At 39.5% G+C, this 13530-nt stretch overlaps 1 protein-coding gene across 3 annotated transcripts in view; it reads right to left on the reverse strand.

Moving 5' to 3' along the window:
* The window catches only part of Crtac1 (cartilage acidic protein 1), a 145316-nt gene that overhangs the window by 111203 nt on the left and 20583 nt on the right, over positions 1-13530 (reverse strand). The window lies entirely within an intron of this gene.

Genomic DNA, 13530 nt, shown 5'->3' on the forward strand with positions numbered 1-13530 from the left:
AATAATTGTAAAATGAGTGAATAAGGGCCGACTAATAGAATAGGTGTACATACACTTTCTCCTAGGTGGGACATTGATTTATAGGAGACTAAGTAAAATACAGGAGAACTTATTTTAGGGTGGCATGTCTGCAGACAACACAGAATAACAATACTTACAGCTATGTTAAAAAACTAACAACAGAGAGTATACAGTTCTAATTAAAACCAAAAATATTATAAGGTACCATGTTATCCTCCTTATGGAATGAGGGAGAGATGCTGAGGTTTCTAAGATAAGGTCAGTTCAGGCAGATTCTTCCTGTTATGCATTAAATAAACATAACCACCCTCAACACACTAACAATTGAGCACTTAGTATGTGTCAGGTGCTGTGCTAAGCAATTTGTGTGCTTTATCTCATTTGTCTTCACCACAAGTTAGGAAGTACTATTATCTGATAGCCATCAGAAAGTTACCAGTGTTCCTTGAAAAATTTTTTAACTCTGGCTTTTTGAACCAAGAATGAACTTGTCTTCTTTTTCTATCTAGCTTTTAAATTAAAGATTTATTTTCCCATGAAATGTTAGATGTGTTCAAAAGATTGACTTAGATTTTAGATATGCCTTGGAATCTTTGAGATATCTGTTACTTCACTAGCTCTTGCCTTTGACATTAATGAATTGTCTGGAAAAGAAACTTTCATAATGAGACTTGTCATACTTTTCAAAGTCTTTCTAACTTGCGGAAACAAAACGGTTTGCACATGGGAATGCAGCAAGGGACGGACAGGGGGCCCTGACCTGTTCCATGACCCTCGTTCTGCCCAGGAATCTGGCGCTGAAATGGCTTGACAGGCCTTCCAAGGCAAGCCATGAGAAGCAATAGCTGATGAAGTTGGGAGCATGCTGTTTGTGCTATAGGTGCAGCCACAGCTTCGTAGAGTAGGCAAGCAACTCTAAAAGACCTTGGAGGAACTAGAAGTATAGCCCATCTTATTTGGAGGGGTTGAGGGAAATGGCTAGCTCTCTCCTTCCTCCTCTTTCTGTACTTTGCTTTTAGCTTAGAAGGAAGGATAAGCACAACAGGTTACTGATGGAAAGATAGATGTTCAAAAATACAAAGCTAATTATGAAAGAATATGGAAGTTCTTCAAAATATTAAAAATAGAACTACCATATGATTCAGCAGTTCCACTACTGGGTATACATCCAAAGGAAATGAAATCAGTATGTTGTAAAAATATGTGCATTCCTATGTTCATTGGAGCATTATTTATAACAGTCAAGATATGGAATCAACCTAAGTGTCCACCAATGGGTAAAGAAATATGAAATATATACACCATGAAACAGTATTCATAATTCCTTAATAATGAAGAAAATCTTGTAATTTATGACAACATGGGTGAATCTGGAAGACATTATGCTAAGTGAAATAAGCTATGCACTGAGAAAACACCACATGATCTTATCTATGTAGGGAATCTAAAAACACTGAGTTTATGAAAGCAGAGAGTAGAATGGTGATTATTAGGGCTGGGGGTGGTTGGGAGAGGATAGTCAAAGGATACAACATTTCAGTTAGATGGGAAGAATAAGTTCAAGAGATCTATTGCATATCATGGTAACTACAGTAATGTATTCTTCAAAATCTCTAAGACATAGATGCTCTCACCATGAGAAGTAGGCATGTGAGGTGATGCATATGTTGATGAGCTCAAATTAGATACTCCATAATATACACACATTTCAAAACATCCTGTTGTACATAATAAATATAGTTTTATTTTTCAGTTAAAACAAAAACATAGTAAAGTTGTCATTTGTACAACCAGTTAAAAGTACAGCTTGGAGAATTTCACTGCCTCTCTCAGTTGTAGGCAAGAACAAGAACTGGGACTGTAGGCTCCATGACATTGTCAGTCTCTTGTGACTACTCAGTCAACAAATAATTACTGTGCTTTAATGAAAGGGAAATGAACACAGGGACCCTGGCTTCAATTGTAAAAGATCAAACCCAAGACATCATAGAGAAATTCCACAGAGGGAAGGAAAAGCTGTATTACTACAACTTCAGATGAAATTCACTATTTATAAGAAACTGGAATATTCACTGGGGACATGAACTTGATAAGTGCACTGAACATGAATGAGTGTTTCCTTTCTAGCACGTATAACATTCTGCTCTGTTATTTTCATATATCCCTTATCTGTCTTATGAATAAGATGGCTTGAAGGAAAGATCATATTCTTGTGTCTGCCAAAGCACTGAGCATGTAGCTACATACACGGTAGGACGGCATATAGAATTTGTTTACTGGGTTGATTGATGTTGCTCTCAGGGCTAAGTTCCTTGAATCAATCACTTCTCAGTGTAGCTAGTGTGTTTATTATTTTCATTAGTCCCCTTACCTAAGAGCCTTTATCCATCCATAAGACCCCTGCCTATTTCATTTCACTGAACACCAACTATGTGCTAAGCACTGTAGGTACGCAAATGAAAATGATAAAATTTTCACCTTTAGGAGTCTACAATCTAAAGAAATTTTAAAAGGAATTATTGATCAGAATGCATTGCTTAATTGAATAACATTGTGAAATTTTGTGTTTGTGTTTCTTTTTAAATCTAATTAAGGAGGAAAAAATTCTTTCAGAAATATAGATTAATATTGATCACAGATTGTCAACTATTATATATATTTTTAAGACTCTTCCCTCTGACTAAATAGTTACAATGTCTCCTTTGGGACTAGGTATGATTATGCTCTAATTTGTAACACAGCACCAGATAAAAGGCCTGCTCTGACTTGCAAAGAGATGGTCTTTGTCTGATCTACAAACTGTGAGTTCTGGTAATAGATGAGAAGAGTGGTTGTAGATAAAGGAAGGTGAGGAGGACTTATTGGAGCTATATAAAGGTATTTCAAATCTGAAGGAGAGCTGCAGGAAGCCTATAGCTATGGGGACATTAGGGACAGGCCCATAGTTGTAACTGTCCCCAGGATTCTCTGGGTGTCATCTTAATTCTCCCAAATTCCTCCTAGGGTCAGGGGATGGGGCAAATGGTAGTTGTGTTATAACTTTAAAACTTACGATCTAAGAACAGAGGGGGGATTTCCTTCTTATATTTAAGACAGAAAAACTCAAATCAACACACTGGACAGGCTTAGGTCACAGGAAACCTTAGAATGCAAGGAAGGTCATAGGAAACCTTCCTTGGTTGGCACAGTCAACACTAGTGACATTGGCAGTATCATCTATACTGGCCACAAACTCTGATCCTGACTGTCTTGTGCTCTTCCAGAAAGGCCCAGTTGGAGAGTCTGGCCTGACTACATGAGTGAGCAAAGCTTAATATGCATGGTTCTTTACACACTCATGTGCACACATGCACATATGTGCACATGCATGTGTGCACACACACACACATTCATTTTCACCTCATGCCCAAGTCTCCTATGTTGTAGAGCTCTTTCAATTTTGCAAGAAGTGAGTTCAAGCATGTCTGAATAGCTAAGAAAGAAAATCTCTTAAGTAGTACTTCCTTTAATTGCATAAACTCACGTCTTCTTGATAATAGAAAGAACATATGCTTTGGGGATCCTAAGTCTGTTTGATAGCTCCAGATTTCTATTTCCATTTATATGCATACCTCTAAAGAATCTTACCACTTCAGAACATATAATTCCCAGATAAAACATATTTTTAATGTATTACTGGGTTCATAAATTTAAGAACCACCCTATCCCAAGAACAACTCTATGCTACAGAAAAATGAGCTGAAATTAGATCTTGCAGCAATGAGTGATTAAAAAAAAAACAGAAAAGTGGGCCAAGAGCACTATGAAGAGTATTACTAACTTTTGAGCTGGTGGTGCGGTGGGGATGCTGAACTCCAGAATCTTACATTAAACCCATGGAAAGCACTAGAGTGTTCCAAAGTCAGTAGGACCTATTGCCCTGAATAGTGGTAAATACAAATGCTCTCTTGTCTTCCTTTAGGTCTATAGAACTCCCACATTTTAAAATCAAGCAAATATAAGAAGGCAAGCTATCTCAGTTAAACATCAGTGAAAAAAACTAAGAACACATTCAACCTCCAAATATTGCGGGTAGTAGAAATATATATAATGTAAATATGTATAAAATGTTTAAAGAAAGAAATATGCAACCACAAAAGTAAATAAACAATAAGACACTAAAAGAAATTATTAGGGAGCTCTGAAAAAGGACCACTAGAAATGAAACTCCAGAAATGAAAAAATTTTTGAAATGAAGAGTTAGTAATTTAGATGCAACTGAAGAAAGAATTAGTGAACTGGATGATGTACCTAGAAAATTATCCAGGATACAGCACCACAGAGAGACAGGTTAACAGATTTGAAAGCCAGAACAAAAAAAACCTGACATATCTTAGTTGAGACCAAAATGACCAAGAAAAGAGCAGGAAAGAAAGACTTTCAAAAAGATGATAGTTGGGAACTATTCACAGCTAATGATGAGTAACATAACTGCTCAAGATTCAGGAATTACAAGCTGGGTTAAAGAAAAGAGAGATCCTTAAGTATACATATGGTAGGAAAACTGGAAAGTGCAAAAGATGAAAAATATGGAAAGGAGACCTAAGAGGAATGTCATTACTAAAAATAGGCATGTCAAATAGGCAGTCAGAAGACAATGGAATAATAGCTGTCAACCTAATGAATGATCTTTCAAGAATGGAGATATAATAAAGAATTTTTAGATTAAACAAAAACTGAGAGTTTACCAGCATTCAGTAAAAGCACATCTAATGGAGGTAAATCAAGAAGAAAAATTATTACAGGTCTTTCTAAGATGCAAGAAAGAAAGACTAACAAATAAAATACTAAAAGTTGATGTACATATACATGATCTTATATAATAACAAAACCAGAACACCAACAACTGGCAGGGCTAACAAAGGGCAAGACTAAAATACTGTAAGTATGCCAAGAAGACATGTTCAGAGTTCAAGTGTACTAAAGACCTTATATTGTTGTAGAAAGAACTAAAGATAATTTTAGAGTTTGTAAAGTTATTGTTATCAGGAAATTTCAAAGTAAATCAAAGAAAAAACAGAAGTAGCGGGTACAAGCCAGCCCTCGTGGTGTGAGTCTATAATCCCAGCTGCTGGAAAGGCTGAGGCAGGAAGATAGTGAGTTCTAAGCCAGCCTGGGCAACTTTATTAAAAAATAAAAAGCAGTGTGGGTATATCTGCTGGGTTCAATCCCTAGTACTCTCCCTCTCTAGTCACTCTCCAAACCACTGACACACAATACCTGACACCTGCAACTTAAAGGAGGAAAAGTTTATTTTGGTCATGGGTGCAGTCCACGGTTGGCCACTCCAAGGCAGGAACTGCATGGCAGAGGGGCATAGTGGAGGAAAGCTGCTCATACCATGGTGGTAAGGAATCAGAGAGAGAAGCAAGGAACAGGGGGGGAGATGCACCCTACTCCAGTGAACCATCTGTTCCCCCCCTGGCCCCACCTTCCAATAGCACACGCAACAGATGAACTCACCAGAAACTGATTCCACTGATGATTACAGTGCTCCCAGGGTCCATTCATTTTCCACATATCCCTTCTTTAAGCACATGAGGCTTTTGAGGGACATTTTCCATCTACACCATAACACCCCTGACAGTAGAGAAGATAAAGGTAGAAGGTAGAGGAGATAAACCCCAAATCAATGGAGACAAATAAATAAGACCTAGGAAACATGAACTTTCCCCATCCTCAATTTTATTTTATTTTATTTTATTTTATTTTTGTCTTTTTGAGATAGTTTTCCTATGCAGTTCAAGTTGGCCTTGAGCCTACTTTGCAGCATAGGCTGGTCTTGAACTCCCAAGGATCCTCCTGCCTCAGACTCCTGAGTGCTGGGATTACAGGTGTGTGCCACCATGTCTGGCTCCCATTCTCAATTTAAAAACTCCTTCAAGATAAATAAATAAATAAATAAATGCTGGGGATTTAGCTCAGTGGCACAGTGCCTGCCTGGCAAGTGCAAGGTTGTGAGTTCGATTCCCGGTACTGGAAAAAAACAAAAAAACCCCAATAAATAAATAAATAAAAACCCTTCAATTAATCAATTTTTTAAAAAATAAACAAATCAAAAAGAAAGAAAGAAAATGAAAAGAGAAGCAGCAGCATTGAAAACATGGAAAATTTAAAAAAGATGGTAGAAACAAGTCAAACATATCGATGTTTCCAAATAATGGAAGTGGGCTAAACATGCCAAACAGCTGAAAAAACTTATGATGCATATAAGAAACACACATAACACATAAATATTTTGAAAAGTGTAAAGTAAACTTATAGAGAAAGATCTATGGATATATGTGGCTCATTACTCAGTTTTCTACTACACTAACAGATATCTGAGCTAATTTGTTTATAAGGAGCAAGATGCATCTTGGTGTACAGTTTTGGTGGTTTCAGTCCATGATGGGTTAGCCCATTGCTTTGGGGCCTAGGGCAAGGCGGTACAACATGGTGGAAGAGTGTGGCAGAGCAATTACCTCATGTCCAGAACACGCCAAGAGGAGAAGAAGAAGTAACTAGGCCCGTTCAAGGGCACACACCTGATGAGTGGAGACCACTAAACCCCACTTCCCATCGTTCTCATTACTTTCCGATAGTGCCAAGCTGGGGACCAGCCCTTTACCACATGGGCCTTTAGGAGACATTTCAGATCCAAATGATAGCACCTGGCAACATTAACCAAGCAAAAACAAGATAACTATAACAATATTAGATCATAAGCATAATTGGGGATGGATGAGGACACTTTATAACAATAATAGATCCACTCACCAGGAGAACACACAAATCCTAAAGTTACACTTAATAAATAAGTCTTAAAATTATAATACAAAAATCGACAGAATCATAGAGAGAAATGCACGAGCACAGTAGGATATTACAAAACACTCTTTTTGGTTATTAATAAGCCAAGCAGGAAAATTTAATAAAGATTATGATTTGAACAACACATTCACAAGCTTAATTTAATGGGGCTATACAAACTAGTATTTCCAATTTTTACTAACTCCATGGTCCTATGCACATCTCTGAACCTTTGTTTCCTCATCTACAAAGTAGGGGCAGTGCTATGTACAGTGTTTCCCCCCAATCTAAGGCATCACCAGCAATAAAACTAACCCTGATTTTATGCATTTCTAGGAAAGAAAAAACTCTGCCACTTCAGAGCAAGCTGTCAATTGAAAGTCACATCTCAATTTTGCAGATATAACAACGTAAAAAACTTTGTAATTTAGAATTGGCACAATGCTGCTTATCATATGAACTGCTGTGATTACAATGAGAAGATGTAAGCAAAGTACCACACACATGTTGCTTTTGTTCTCCACCCCTTCAAAACCCTACTCTGCAAGCAGGTGAATGTAAATCAGAGGAGATCCTGGAAATTCGGGAATGTGAAAGTTTGCTGTTAGCTTCTTCACATCCTCTTGTATTTTTGTAGATACCTGCACCTCAAAAGTAACTTCCTCAGAGGGAAAATTAAGTCACAGCCATAACATCCTTGTAAGAAAGCAATAAAACCTCCTGCTCCCAGGTCAGTGGGACTGCAGAGGAGATGGGGTGTGCAAGGAAAATCACAGAAGAGGGAGGCTGGGGTCATGGCCTGTCCTCCTGGGGCTTGAGTGTCCAACGGACGAAAGTGGCTCTGCTGGGACGCTGTGTGGGGAGGCCTCAGCGCTGCCTACCTGAACCCGTGCCTTTCAGCTGCAGTGACACCCGTGGCACTGAGAAGGCCTCCGTCAGCCCATCACATTAACAAATGGGAGGAGAGAGGCTTCAGGGAAGGGATGAGAGACAGGGCGCACAACGACTTTCTGAATGGATGAAAAATTCACATTACTAAAAGTAGCTCTGCCATTTTCAGCAGAGGCAATTTTAGTGTCTTAATTATATTACTATTTTTGAATGGCTTTTTATAAAAAAAAAACTTCACTTCTTTGTGAAAATCAGGGGTTTTTTTGGTTGAAATGTCTTTTAAAAAATAAATTTAAAGGCAAACAAACGACAAAAAATAAGCTGAAAATTCTTTGACCTGGAGAGGTCCTTGACTTCTGTCAGACAGACCCTTAGGCTACCTGTCCTCCTGAGGCTACCCAAATGCCCCTCCCAGGTCTTCAGGAGTCCCAGCCAGAAGTGGTATGGACACCCTCTGGCCTCCAGGAGCTCTTGCATCTTGTGGGTGGCCTTGGTCACTTAGGATCTCACCCAGTTTGAGTCTATTTGTCTCACTCAGCATAGAGAGTTCTAAAGACTCTGAATTCCCTCTCCCCACCTCCAGCTACCCTTAGTACTGGGTGTCAAACGGTGAGTGGCTGGGTGAATTAATTTGAGTGGTCACCAAGCAACAAAGTGGGTTTCCAGGAATTCTTTTCAAAACTGTTCCTATGACAGGGTATTGATATTGATTAAAAAATACATTTGTTGGTGAAATATATTTTATTGCTTGAAATTATAAAAATAATCCTGTTAAAATGCTCTGGAGTAGGCTATCACCTCTCTGAAAAATGACATCAAGCCCTTGACCTTTTTCACATTTGTTTCGTACAGCTGCTATGACAAATCACCACAAACCTAAAGGTTTAAAACAATACAAATGAGTATCTTATGGTCCTGTATGTGAGAAGGCTGACCTTGGTCTCACTGGGCAGAAATGAGGGTGTTGGTAGAGTGCTACTTTCCCTTCTGGAGGGTCTAGGGCTAGCTCTGTTCCTCACCTTTTCTAGCCTCTACAGCCATCATAACCTTGGCTCTGGGCCCCTCCATCTTCAATGCCAGGAAGGTAGAGTTAGGAGTTATTTCACATGGAATCACTCTCAGAGCCTCTTCTGCTTCTCTTCTTCCACAGTTAGAACCCAGAGCACTGTAGTTATACCTAGCCCACTTAGATGGCCCAGAAGAATCTCCCATCTCATGGTTGTTAACTTGATCATGTATGCAAAGCCATTTTGGCATGTAAAATAACACATCCATCAGTTTTAGGGATTAGCATGTGGGCCTCTTCAGGAGGCCCTTGCTCGGGCACAGCTACTGGAATGCTTTCTGTGTGTACGTCTGTGGTAAAGAGAACATCAAAACCTTAGACCTTTGCGGTGGTCAGGAGGGTGTGTATCAGGGATAGGGGGGTAACATTTCTGCCCCTTGCTTATGGCTGCCCAGGGCTGGGGAGAAAGAGATATGCTTATAGCAATTGGACAGCTCTGGTAAGCCTGCCATGCACTGCTGAGTGACCTTTTTGGAAACGTGTTAAGAATGGGTTAAAAAAGCCTGCCTCCTGCTCCAACTTGTGTCTTGTTAGTATTCAAAATCAGGGACAGGCCATGCTGAACCACAGCAGAAAAACTGGTACCTACAATCTTTCTTCCATGATACCGATGACAATGAATCTCAGGGTTAAGGGTGACCCATTTAAGAAATATATTTTTGCAGAGGAGGCTTTAGGAGAAGTCATTTTTGCAGTTTGAATTAGAAAGTATTGAAGTTTTTTTTTTTAACCAGCAGCAGTTTCTTTTGCAGGGACAGAATAGTTCCCTTTTTCTTCCTTAGAGCTGTTAAATCTAAATTGATAAAGTTAAGACCCTGGAACACATGTGGCTGTATACATAGTAGGTGCTCAAATAGCTGTTGAACTGAATAATCCTAAGCTTTCCTTATATTTTTAGCCTATGAATAAATAGAAAAAGATTGAAACTGGAAGAAATCTGGAGATACCTATTAAGATTGAAAACATATATATACCCTTGATCCAATATTTCCACTTCTTGGCATCTATTCTAGAGGAAACTTCATATGTGTGAGGATGTGCATGCAGTATTGCAATATTTGCAGTGGTCACAGATTTGAATCAGCTTAAGTGTCACTTGAAGAATGGCAAAATGCACATGGTACATCCACACTAAGCAGCTCTTTTAAAAAGCCAGATCTACACATTTGAGCATATTATACAGTGAAAAACAAGTAGAATAATATATATATCAGTGTGAGTCCTCCAAAATTATATGTCCTGTATATATAGATCATAGAAATTTATGTAACAGAATCTTTCTATATATCTCTCTGTCTGCTTACCTACCTATCTGTCTATAACACAGAGATTTCTGGAAGCATAAATACCAAACTGGAAACAGTTGTTATTGAGAGGGGATTGGTTTTGGGAGTTGGAAAAGGTGGACTTTTACCTTCAGCTACATTGTGTAATCTTTTCTTTTGCGGCAAAACATATTTAAGTGTAACAAAAGGTAAAATATATTTTAAGTTTAAAAAGAAAGGGAAACCAAATGAAGGTAATATTCTAGGATGCGATCAAAAGTGATGATCAAATCTATTAAAATGTTATAGTTTACAAAGCAATAGGACTGAAATATAAATGAAAAATTATTAAAAAATATTTACTCCCATTTTGTTAAAAGCATGTGTATATGTGTGTAGGAATATACATTTAATACATATAGTATTACATTATACATATCACACTTGTCTACCTATCCATATATGTTATATATGTGTGTATACTGCATGTATCTATCTATATTTATAATAAGCATAAATGCTGCTGCTTTGATGAAATCATAGATAAATGTCCCATTCTTTATCATTGCTTTTATTATATTCAATGGCAAATATATCTCCTATATGATCATGATTAATCTGGTAACTGAATGCAGTTTGCCTTTTAAATAATTCAATTAACTTTGGTAAATTAAAAAAGTTTCCTGACATAGTTGCAAAAATAAGAAAAAAATAAAACACTACTTTACAATAGGTAGCATCTCTTTAAATGAAACCCTCCCAAGTGTGAAGAATGCGTTGTTTTATCAGATGAATGCTCTTTGTGTAGAAAAACTGATCTAAACCATTACTTAAACTTTACAACCACTACAATCTCTCCATTTGAGCAAACTCCTGTTGGAAACTGAGAGGGCAGGGGGGTTATCTCAGACCTCCGGGGATATCCCAGGAAACAAAAGCGGCTCTAAAGGAATTGTACAGGATTGTCACCAACAGGCATTCCTTTCCAGACTCTCTGAGACTGTAGATTGAGTGTTTAGTTGCACTGAGAAAAGGGGAAGCCACTGGGCTTTCCATTTACCCAGGGAACCAGTCCTGAAGGTCCTCAATGGTCTGTGCGTGCACAGCCGTTTCTGAGGGTGATCAAATCCTCCTCTCACCCTGCAGGGAGGCCGCGGTGCTCGCAGAACGCAATCATGCACCTGCCGGTTAACAGATAAGCCCTCCATATGCGGAGGCACTCACCCAGCTGTGGCAGAGGAGCCATGAGCTGGCCGGTTCCCTCCCCCATCCCTGCAGAACAAAGGGCGGTCATTTTCTGCTCCTCCCTGAGTCAGAGGCACGCACACGCCTTCCATCACAATTAACTCAAGAATCCAAAACACAACACGAACCCACCCGCAACATGCTCAAAATCAATGCCGTCAATATCCAGAACAAGGATACCAAAAAAGCAAAACAAAACAAACCTATTCAAAGAGTAAATACTCAAAGCAACAGGACTGGAGTCAGACACACTACAAGGTCAACAAATTCAAGGCGAGTTCAAGTACTGGAAGCCTTATAAACTGAAGAGCTGACCATTATCCCAGGGGTAGCAAAAGTAAATGCCTTCAGGGGCCAGGTAATGGGAAGATCTATAAGATAATAGAGAGCAGGCCTGTCCAGAGCAGGACCGCAGGTGCCCTGGGTAAAGGCATTCAAATTCAATTTTTAAAAATTTCAATTCCTGCTACATGATTCTTAAACAGAGACTCTACAAATCAAACAGAGAAAGAAACACAGTTAAATATGGATGTAGGGTGGATGAAACAGACTGCGAGTCGAAATCAGAACTGTTGACAGAAGTCCATGTGGGATGAAAGGCAGGGCAGTGATCCTAGCTGTCATTATTTGAAAGGATGGTGACCACATGCTATTGCTACAAAGGCAATAGCAAAGCAAAAGCTAGAAGAAATGGCTGATTAAACTCTAATATAAAGGATTTGGATTAGTCAAATTGGCTTGACATAACAAACCATTGCTATGGGTTGCAAAATGATCACACACATTCCCTGGCCTGGCTCTCAGTAGTAAATGGAGCTTCCAAGAGCTATAGGTGTGGCCTTATTGGAAGGCAAGAGGTGGACCAAATGACCTCCCAAGGTCCTGATTTAAATATGTCAACTCTTGGTTATCTGGCCCAAAGGAGAAGACAGTGACAAATCATCCTAAGCTGAAGATAATAAAAAGTTATATTTGCCTTTGGAATGTATTTTGGTACTTAAATTAGAACGTGTCTTTCTGATGCTCTGTGAATTCACAATGCTTTACAACAGCCACAAAGAAACCCTGACCTGGAGCTGGGAGGCTGCCCAATTTCGCCATACTGTCCTCTGTATATCTCATCCTTTGTTGGGGGTGAGCAACAAATACATCTTTCAAAATAGCACACAGTATCCCAAGCTTTCTCAGACAGAGGCTGCCTGATGCAATCCTTCCCTGGGAGAAGAGACATGGGTCTTTTTGAATGGCTGATCCAGGATCAAGACCCTGGATGGTTAGACTGGTTTCCAGAGGTCAACTCCAATATCCTACAGGACCAACAGTAAGCAACAAGCTAGTCAAGGTTTAGATATCATTCTAAGCTGATATAAATAATGGTCTAGCTTCTGTACCACAGAGGACACAAAAGCAAATTTCTTGAGTTCCTTGGAAGAGAAAGAGAAAAAGACTTCATGGCAGAGAAAGATGGAATGCATGCCCAGTGCTTGGAAAGGAAGAAGCTGCAGGCTCAGGAAACACAGGTGCAAACAAACCTCTGCACACCAAAGGATGGGTGGGAGGGAGACCAGTGCTGGAAGATACCTTTAGGTTAGGGTTCCAGTAACTGACCTCAGCAATGGATCTATCTAAAGCATTGCCTTTGACCTGAAAAAGGCAAAGAGCCACTGAAAATTCTGCCACCAAATGATTCTGCTTCTTCCGGAACAGACCCAGGTCAGAACCAGCCTGGGGACAAGAATTTCTTTGTTAGGTTGGCGCTTGCCACTGAAAGATGGACAGTGAGGAGGGTGGTGCAGCCCATAACTACCGTTTCAGGGTGCCTTGGAGAGAGATATCAACAGGGGCAGAATAATGACAAAAAGAATAAACCTAAGCTGCCGGCAGCTCTTGTGTCTTAGAGAGTGCACTGGGCTCTCCATGCCCTTTCTTCACCTGCCTCTGGAGTCCTGGGAGAAGAGTGAGCACCAGAGCAGGCGAGAACCAAAGGTCTCTTGAAGTGACTGGGGAGGGGAACGCTGGGCTGCGTGAACCAGAGCTACTGTTTGGTGTGGGGCATGTGAGCTGCTGAGGCCAGAGATGCCTTTACTTTGGAGACAGGAAGACTTTTTTGAGTGCTAGCCCTGAAGGTTCCTGTTAGGTGTCCCAGAAAGAGGAAAAGCGGATAAAGAGACTTTCTGTTCACATCTCAGGCCTTGATTTTTCCATGTTAAT

This window comes from Chinchilla lanigera, unplaced genomic scaffold, assembly GCF_000276665.1.
Source record: "Chinchilla lanigera isolate Chin_1 unplaced genomic scaffold, ChiLan1.0 scaffold00106, whole genome shotgun sequence".
NCBI lineage: Eukaryota > Metazoa > Chordata > Mammalia > Rodentia > Chinchillidae > Chinchilla > Chinchilla lanigera.